The sequence below is a fragment of the Borostomias antarcticus genome (assembly GCF_949987555.1).
Source record: "Borostomias antarcticus genome assembly, chromosome: 31".
NCBI classification, from domain to species: Eukaryota; Metazoa; Chordata; class Actinopteri; order Stomiiformes; family Stomiidae; genus Borostomias; species Borostomias antarcticus.
In genome coordinates, this window is record NC_140264.1 from 3,021,033 (window position 1) to 3,029,806 (window position 8,774).

Here is an 8,774-nt window from a genome sequence, read left to right on the forward strand (position 1 = left end):
GGGTGGGGGGTCCGAGCCCGGGAGAGAGGCGCGGTCCTGGGGAGAGCCTGCTGGACTGAAACATGAAGGGGTCTTACCATCGCAGGACAGGGGAGTAACGCTGCTCTTTTTGTGTTTCTTGCCGGTCTTTTTCTTCTTGTCCTCTCTAGATGTCTTCTGTCCATCCTGGGGGACAGCTTCAGCTTCCTGACCACTGATCTGGGAATCAGAGAAAAGAAGACAAGCATATAAATACTGTAGAGTTAGACGTCTAATAAAAACTCATTATTACTGTATGTATTCATTATGTGGATGTCAATACATTTATATTATATCTGGAGCTATCTATCTACTATCTAATGTATTAATCCTACTACTACTCAGGTCAATTCTAAACACGGCATGTGTGTGTGTGTGTCAGTACACGTGTGTGTGTGTGTGTGTGTGTATGTGTATGTGCGTGTGTGTGTGTGTGTGTGTGTGTGTGTGTGTGTTGTCTCCTTACCAACGAGGGGGTGTTTGGGAGGCTCCAGGAAGAGGAGGGGGAGGTGGGGGTCTGGTACGAGGAGGAGAAGGAGGAGGAGTCTATCTCTCCAGACTGCTCACAGCTCCTCCTCCTCCTGCTCCTCCTCCTGCTACTCCTGTTCTTCTCCATGTTGCCAGTAGTAACACTCACAGCTGTGTTGAAAAATATGCTACTGTTACACAGTAATAACACTCCTAACTATCATAACGTTTTAAAACATGCTCAGGTAAAACTATTATTAAGGTGAGAATGACTCTGGTCTACAGTAACATGAAAACACTAGACTGCCTGTAATATCATGATAACATTAGACCGTATATAATAACATAACATTAGACTGTGTGTAATATCATGATAACATTAGACTGTGTGTAATAACATGATAACATTAGACCGTGTGTAATAACATGATAACATCAGACCGTGTGTAATAACATGATAACATCAGACCGTGTGTAATAACATGATAACATCAGACTGTGTGTAATAACATGATAACATCAGACCGTGTGTACTATCATGCAATAAGAGAGACGTCTGTACCTTTGTCGACGATGACTCTGGCTTTATTGGGGTCATCGCAGGTGTCCTGGAGTTTGGCCAGCGCCCGGGCGGTCAGCACCTCGCATGTGGCGTCCAGCTCGCCCCTCCGGTCACCACTGCTGTCCCTGCTGCCCCAGGACGCCTCGCCGGAGGAGTCCCGGCCCCCCCGGCCGCCGTCGTGCAGAGGGGTGTCGGTGGCGGCCGCCACGCCCAGGAAGTCCGCCACCAGCTTCCCCACGGCCCGTCGGATGAAGCGGTAGAGCAGCGCCGTGAAGATCTGTTCTTCCAGACGCCGCTCGGTCTCGGGGCTCCGCAGGGCGAGGTCGGGTCCGTAGGCGGGGAGGGGTGTGGCGTGGTTCTCCTGCTCCTCCTCTCCAGCAGGGCTGCCGGTTTGACTCCCGGCACTGGGGCTCCAGGGTCGGGCCGGGGGAGGGGCTCCGTCGGCGGGCTCCGTCGTCTCCCGGAGGAGGCCCCCCACCAGCCTGACCAGCTCCAGCTTCTCCTCCGCGGAGACCAGGCCGGGGCTCTGGAACAGGGCGTGGCGGGCCAGGGCGTCCAAGAGGCTCTCCTCCTTTTCCTCCTCCTCCAGGGTTGCGCTGCTGCTGGGGCCGGAGGAGGAGGTGTTCCGGCCAATCGGACACACCGCCAGGGTCTCCGGGGCAGCCGACGCGTCCTCCATGGCGCGGACCGCCGACCCGATGTGGCCCATCATCCAGGCGTCCTCCTGCACACCGCCACTGGCCCCCGAGCCGTCTGAGGAGGAGGAGGAGGAGGTGACGGCGCCACCAATACGCCGCACCTTCTCCCGGGCGTCCCGCCAGGCGTTCTGGAGCAGCTCCTCGGCGAGCGCGACAAGACGGGGGTCGTGCAGGAAGGCGCCGGGGCGGAAGAGCGCCACCTCCTCCTCCTCAGGCGCCTCCTCTTCCTCTTCTCTCTCCATCCTCCTCTTCACCCTCCGCAGGATCTCTCCCACAGCTACGGACGCCGTGGCCGTGAGCTCCGCCTCCTCCGAGTTCTGGGAGGTGACCCTCAGAGCCGCGCTGGGGGAGCGGGGTGGGGGGTCCGAGCCCGGGAGAGAGGCGCGGTCCTGGGGAGAGCCTGCTGGACTGAAACGCGCCTCCTCGCTCGGACCCGTGCGCCCGTCCCGAGACGGCGGCGGGCGCGGTGCGACGTCGGCGGCCGGCCGGCGGCCATCTTGGTCCGGGTGGAGACGGAGGATCTGGTAGAGGGCCATGGTCACCATGACAACCCACTCCATGATCCCCTCTGCTGAGCACTCGTGCAACTCAGCTACACTCTGGGGAGAGAGAGAGAGTGAGAGAGTGAGAGAGAGTGAAAGAGAGAGAGAGAGAGAGAGAGAGAGAGAGAGAGAGAGAAAGAGAGAGAGAGAGTGAGAGAGAGAGAGTGAAAGAGAGAGAATGAGAGAGAGAGAGAGAGTGAGTGAGAGAGAGAGAGAGAGAGAGTGAAAGAGAGTGAGAGAGGGAGAAGTAGAGAGAGATAGAGAGAGAGATAGAGACAGAGAGACAGAGAAAGAGACAGAGAGAGAGAGAGAGGGAGAGGAAGAGAGAGAAAGAGGGAGAGAGAGAACAGATCAGCATCTCTAGGGTGGTTCTGATGGGGAAATAGAAGAAGTTGCCATGACACCACAGTGGAAGAGAGACTGGCAGGTTGAGAACAGAGAACAGTACCACCCAAGCTTCTGGATGAATCTCAATTGACTGTAAAACAAAAATGAATAAATAAAGTTAAAAATCACTTTTGACAGAAGATGCAATTGGATTTTGTCCAAGGTGGTAATGGACTTGTGATGTGACCTGATGTAATCCACTAGAGGAAACACTTCCTGGATCTCCTAGCCTGACACATGCTGCATGACAGTAGTAATAGTAAGATAGTAAAATATTTACAGGCCAGAAGAACATAGAACATGTTTTATTTATGACATCATAATTGCAATCTGGCTGTGATGTACCGCGAACCCTCGATCTGCACCTGCAGTCAAGATGACGTTGTATGACTGTGACGGCAGGATCCAAATAGCCAATCGGTAAGCAAGTAAAAATGTAAGGTTGATCGCCCTTACCCAGCCCTTACCAAGGAGCTTGGGCCGTGTCCCAATGTCTATATTACATACTATATAGTACATACTGCAACACGCCTACTACATGCGATTTAGTACATACCTGTACTACTCCACGAAAACATGTTTAGTATGCGAGATAAATGTAGCATGCTTCACGAGTCATCCAGTGAAAGCAACGGGCTCCGGCTCGCATATGCGATTCATGTTAAACTTGCAACAATATTGAGCTAGCCAGGCATTTGAGTTGGTCATCCAACACAGGCTCGATCCTCACCTTTCTGTATAATCCCAACTGTGAAATGGATGTGATAATAGTCCACAAAATATTCTTCCTTTGCCTCGTTTAGCACCAGCTGCAACACTCTCCTCCAAATTCATTATCTCCGTTAGCAAGGCTAACGTTGCACTCGGTAGCTTGTGCTTATTATTATTATTGGGGTTGGTGCTTGTGCAGTGGAGGGGTTCTTTTGGGGGAGTTGGAGCCGTTGGATTGTTATGCTTAAATGATCCTAGCCAGCTAGTTTGATAACCTTCTTTGATTCAGACATACCGTGGGCTGCCTGGTACCGTCCACTGACCAGTTGCTGGTTAACTATGAGAGGCAGGATCCCAGCCGACCGTTGCTTCCCCCCAACCCGCAACGGAGGGTTATCAGCTGGGCTGGGACTCCCCTCGCTAACCAGCAACTGAGACCATTGAGCTAAAGGTGGTTAGCTAGCTCGATCGTGACATTACTCAAACGTATTAAATATGACACCAATAAGCACACCGGTGCCAATAGTTAGCTTAATCTTGATATAACTAAGACAAATGCTAAAAAAAATAATTTTTCCACCGACAGATTTAGCTACAATGTTTCAGCCCACCTCCGTCCTAATAGCAGAGTTGAAGATGCTACTTTCTCGCACTAGTCATCACTTACACCACCTCCCAGGGTGGGTCAATATTTAGTTGTTACTAGGAACTAGTCGTGAGTGGTGCAACCCATTTAAATTGAGTAGTGACCAAATCTCGAGTTAGTCAACACTTAGGCTATGACTAGGCCTAGTACCACTTAGTAACGACTGGTGCAACCGGCTCCTGATTGACTCTGGCTTTATACCCCTGATTGGTTTTTATTTACTGTTTGTAACAAATATAACTGCTCTGTCTTTGATCTTGAATCTTTACAAGATGTTTTCTTTGCCACCATGACCAGGTCCTGTTTACATACATCCATGTATTGGTCATGGATGTAATCACAGATTAGATAGATAGATAGATAGATAGATAGATAGATAGATAGATAGATAGATAGATAGATAGATAGATAGATAGATAGATAGATAGATAGATAGATAGATAGATAGATAGATAGATAGATAGATAGATAGATAGATAGATAGATAGATAGATAGGTGGGTGGGTGGGTGGGTGGGTGGGTGAGTGTCTTTGTTAGGGTAGGGTAGCCTACTCAGCCCTAAGTATAGGGTTGAATCCCAGAGGACCTGACTCGCTCCTCTGCTCCAGGTCTCACCTTAGCAGGTCTTCTGTCTGCTTTCCTGTAAGACCTCTTCTTTCCCTCTGTGTTTAGTTCATCCTGTGAAGTGAACAGTCATCTTGATTAAGCTTTCAACACATCCAGCTAAGTCACATTCATCACTGATCTATTCTGAGTGGAGTGATCAATTATGCAGATTTAATCAGACCTATTGATATTAGGCTATTAAATAAATAATTCCGCTAGATTAATAAATATCCGCTACATAGCAAATACAGCTAATTATAGATTTGTCTTGAGAAGGCTTAATTCTCGCCTATAATATCCCGAGCATGTGTGGTATGTTCTCCAGGAAAGACCATTCTTAACCGGTAGTTTGGCGACATGCTTTGATCTCCGCCCGTAGGCTGCCAGAGTCACGGGGCCACGGGGTTTCTGAACCGCGGGTGAACCAGAGTCACGGGGCCACGGGGTTTCTGAACCGCGGGTGAACCAGAGTCACGGGGCCACGGGGTTTCTGAACCGCGGGTGAACCAGAGTCACGGGGCCACGGGGTTTCTGAACCGCGGGTGAACCAGAGTCACGGGGCCACGGGGTTTCTGAACCGCGGGTGAACCAGAGTTACGGGGCCACGGGGTTCCTGAACCGCGGGTGAACCAGAGTCACGGGGCCACGGGGTTTCTGAACCGCGGGTGAACCAGAGTCACGGGGCCACGGGGTTTCTGAACCGCGGGTGAACCAGAGTCACGGGGCCACGGGGTTTCTGAACCGCGGGTGAACCATCGGATCCGCAACCGCGCACATCGCCGTCAACTATGAACAAGCCGCTCTGCGCCCTCGTTGTGATGGTGGCAGCCTGATATTCGGGCCTACGGCTATGTGGTGTGAGGCGGTAACCCAGGTCACGCTCTCCTCCGCTCTACGTGTATCACATTATTGTCCAGTTATTACATAATGCCCATCGACTTTTATTAAGCCTATAGGCTACGAATTGAAATAATGTTAGGCTTACGTTATTGGCAGTTAGCTATTGCATTAACGGTAGTTGTTCCATTATTGCTGCTACAAGCCTCCAGGCCTAATGAAGTGGGATACTCCTTGGAGCTGGGCCATATTCCCAATTTTTGCGCAGGCTACCCAGACCTTCGAAAATATTGGATTTCTGGTCTCTAGGCCAACAATGACAAACTTCAGGCCACCTAAGCGTATATAGACCTGAGCTACTTTTAGAAACGCATTATGGGTAGACAAATTATACGCAAATAGAATAGACAATTATAATAAAAACCTAAATCAACATCCAGATAATTATGGGGGTGAGGGGAGGGGTATTGTTCTTACCATGATGTCGCTCTTGTAAACCACACACTGAATGATATTTAACAACTTTCATCTTAATAAAGCCATCGAACTGAACTCAGATGGTTTTTACGTCATAATCACACCATAGCCTACATTGTCTTGAGCGTGCGCGCGTGTGTATTGCGTGTGTGCGTGCGCGCGCGTGTGTATTGCGTGCGTGTGTGTGTGTGTGTGTGTGTGTGTGTGTGTGTGTGTGTGTGTGTGTGCGCTGGCGGGACCTGGGTTATCAAGTGATGTTTATTCCCGCGCGCTCCAGTGGGTTCCTTCACCGGGATCAGGAGAACCTCATGGTCTGAGGTACTACGAACGTGGTTCAACACATCCAGTTCAACTTCTCCCTCGAGTAAACGAGACAACCGCAATCACGGATAAACGGGACCACGAGGGTGGTCATCAACTCGTTAACTCGACCCAGCTGATCTAATCTAGCTATGAGCGCGTGCACATATGAAGAGGCGGTGTTTGCCGGTCTGGCCAATCACAAACATGGAGCGATCTAGACCCGCCCACTTCACACAAGAGGAGCAGACGCTCATCATTCAGAAATATCAAGACTACAAACATATTATTATTCTGGCCAAGAGTAACACGGTTGCTGCAGCTAAAGCGAGGAAGGAAAGCTGGCAAAAAAATTGCTGACTGTTTGAATGCGTAAATTAATGGTCTTATCAATATTAAATTTAATTAATATAGCTGTTTGGTCAATAGCCATATAACTTGCTACATGCCCCATGATGAACGCTATGCATACGCGCACTTTGACTTTTTGATCAGGGGGGGCAGTGAGTCCCAGCCCCCTCCCTCATCAAATAGGGATTGTAATAGTGGTATAAATACGTGGAATGCGCATATTCTGTTACAGCTGCATGATTGACCCACAACATTTCAAAACAGTGCTTATTCTGTCCAATATCCACGTTTCGTTCAACTGCGCCTCCTTTCTCTTAGGCAATGTCTGCACTTCATGTCTTTCATTGTTCTAAAACTGTCTTCACTTCGTGAGTAACGAAATAATATTAAATATTAACAATTTCTGTAGATACTGCAAACAGTGACAAAAGTGAAAGGTGACTGCCTGGATCAGAGCAACACGGCAAGTCAGATTATGGGCCGATATTCATTCACATAGGCAAGAAAACAGGCCTACGAATGTTTCAAAGCCTAGGCTATATGAATATTTAATTAATTAATGTAATTCATTCAACGTGTTGAATAGCCTGCTACTGAAATATGCTACATGAAATGTCAACATTCTTGTATCAAGAATACAATATTATAATTGAAAACACCCACACGTATTAAATAATTAAGCTAATAAATGAGACCAAATAAATGCTTTTAGGCAGAGTTTACAGACTTTTTATTTCTTCATTAAAACAGAATGTATGCTACGCCTTTCATGCTTCAATGTCGGGATGTGTCATTATAAACAGCGTATTAGAATCCAGCAATTGCCTCTTCACATGTAGCCTATCTGCATTTATATCAAAGCTAGCAATGGTAGGCCTACAGTTATGGGATTAGCTCATGTGTGGGTTGCTGTCAAAGCTGTCACTCTTATGTTGCTATAGCTACAATTATCAGAACAATATGAACATTCAGTTGAACGTTTTCCATCCACCCAACTGGATGAGGAATAAGCACCGCAAAGCGATCAATTCTCACGCAAGCAGGAGCCAGGCTGTTCAGTGCAGGGTTAGGGTTAGGGTTAGTCTGTTCAGTGCAGGGTTAGGGTTAGTCTGTTCAGTGCAGGGTTAGGGTTAGGGTTAGTCTGTTCAGTGCAGGGTTAGGGTTAGGGTTAGTCTGTTCAGTGCAGGGTTAGGGTTAGGGTTAGTCTGTTCAGTGCATTTCTCTGATCCGGTCGCGACCCAGTCTCTAGAATACATGTTTTGGACGCGTTGCAGACAGTTTGCTCATCTGGCCACCAGGGGGGGCAGTGCCCCCTTGCCCCAGCCAATCTGCGCGCCTGACGCTATGCTGGCCTAGATGTGACGTTTGCATGTCTTAACATGAATGAGTTGTATAGATGTGACGTTAGGACTATTCTTATATATACCTTCAGTGCAAACCCTGGCAATGGAAAACGTTCATGGGGGCAAGTGAAGAACAAACATAAAAACATAATCCAAACCGGTAAGTAGCCTAGGCATAGGCCTACTTGAATTTCTCCAATAAACAGCCTACATGGTTGTAATGTTTAATACAAAAATTAGTTGACAGATATAAATGATCCCTTCTGCCGAAAATCGGTATCTTTCATATAAATAGTCATCAGAAAACTCTAATGGGTTTTGTCGGTCCTTAAATACATGGCGATATAACGCGGTGAAAAGAGATCCACCTTCGTGATACGGATGAACCAGTCTTGAACCTGAAGTTATCGCGCTAACCGTGATCCAGCTTCGTAGTACAGGGCTCTGGTCTGCCACGGTAGCATGTGACCGGTTATGAACCGGAGGAGCGCGAGCTGACCGGAGAACCCTGGAGCTTCTCCTCCGCACATGATGCGAGAGCGCTTTGTGTTGCGACTAAAATACAGTCACACACTGCGGAGTGGAATGTGGAGTTGGGGTCTGATATTAGAAGCTGTCATTATACTCAACAACACGTTCCTCTGGCCATGGCAGCCCTACACGGGTCTAGTCTGTAATCACATACACCATCTGGAATAACACAATGTCAATAATAAAAGCACTGTAGGCTATTATATTGTTCAGTTGTCTGATTTATTGGTTTGTTTTCAATCTATCTTCAATGTCTTGGTCTCTCAAAGGAAAGTCTTCTCATCAACAGGCTTGTGT

General features: G+C 48.3%; 1 pseudogene across 1 annotated transcript in view; it reads left to right on the forward strand.

The window, feature by feature from the left end:
* LOC311327322 (tyrosinase-like) overlaps positions 1 to 8,774 on the forward strand; it is a 75,432-nt pseudogene that overhangs the window by 48,488 nt on the left and 18,170 nt on the right. The window lies entirely within an intron of this gene.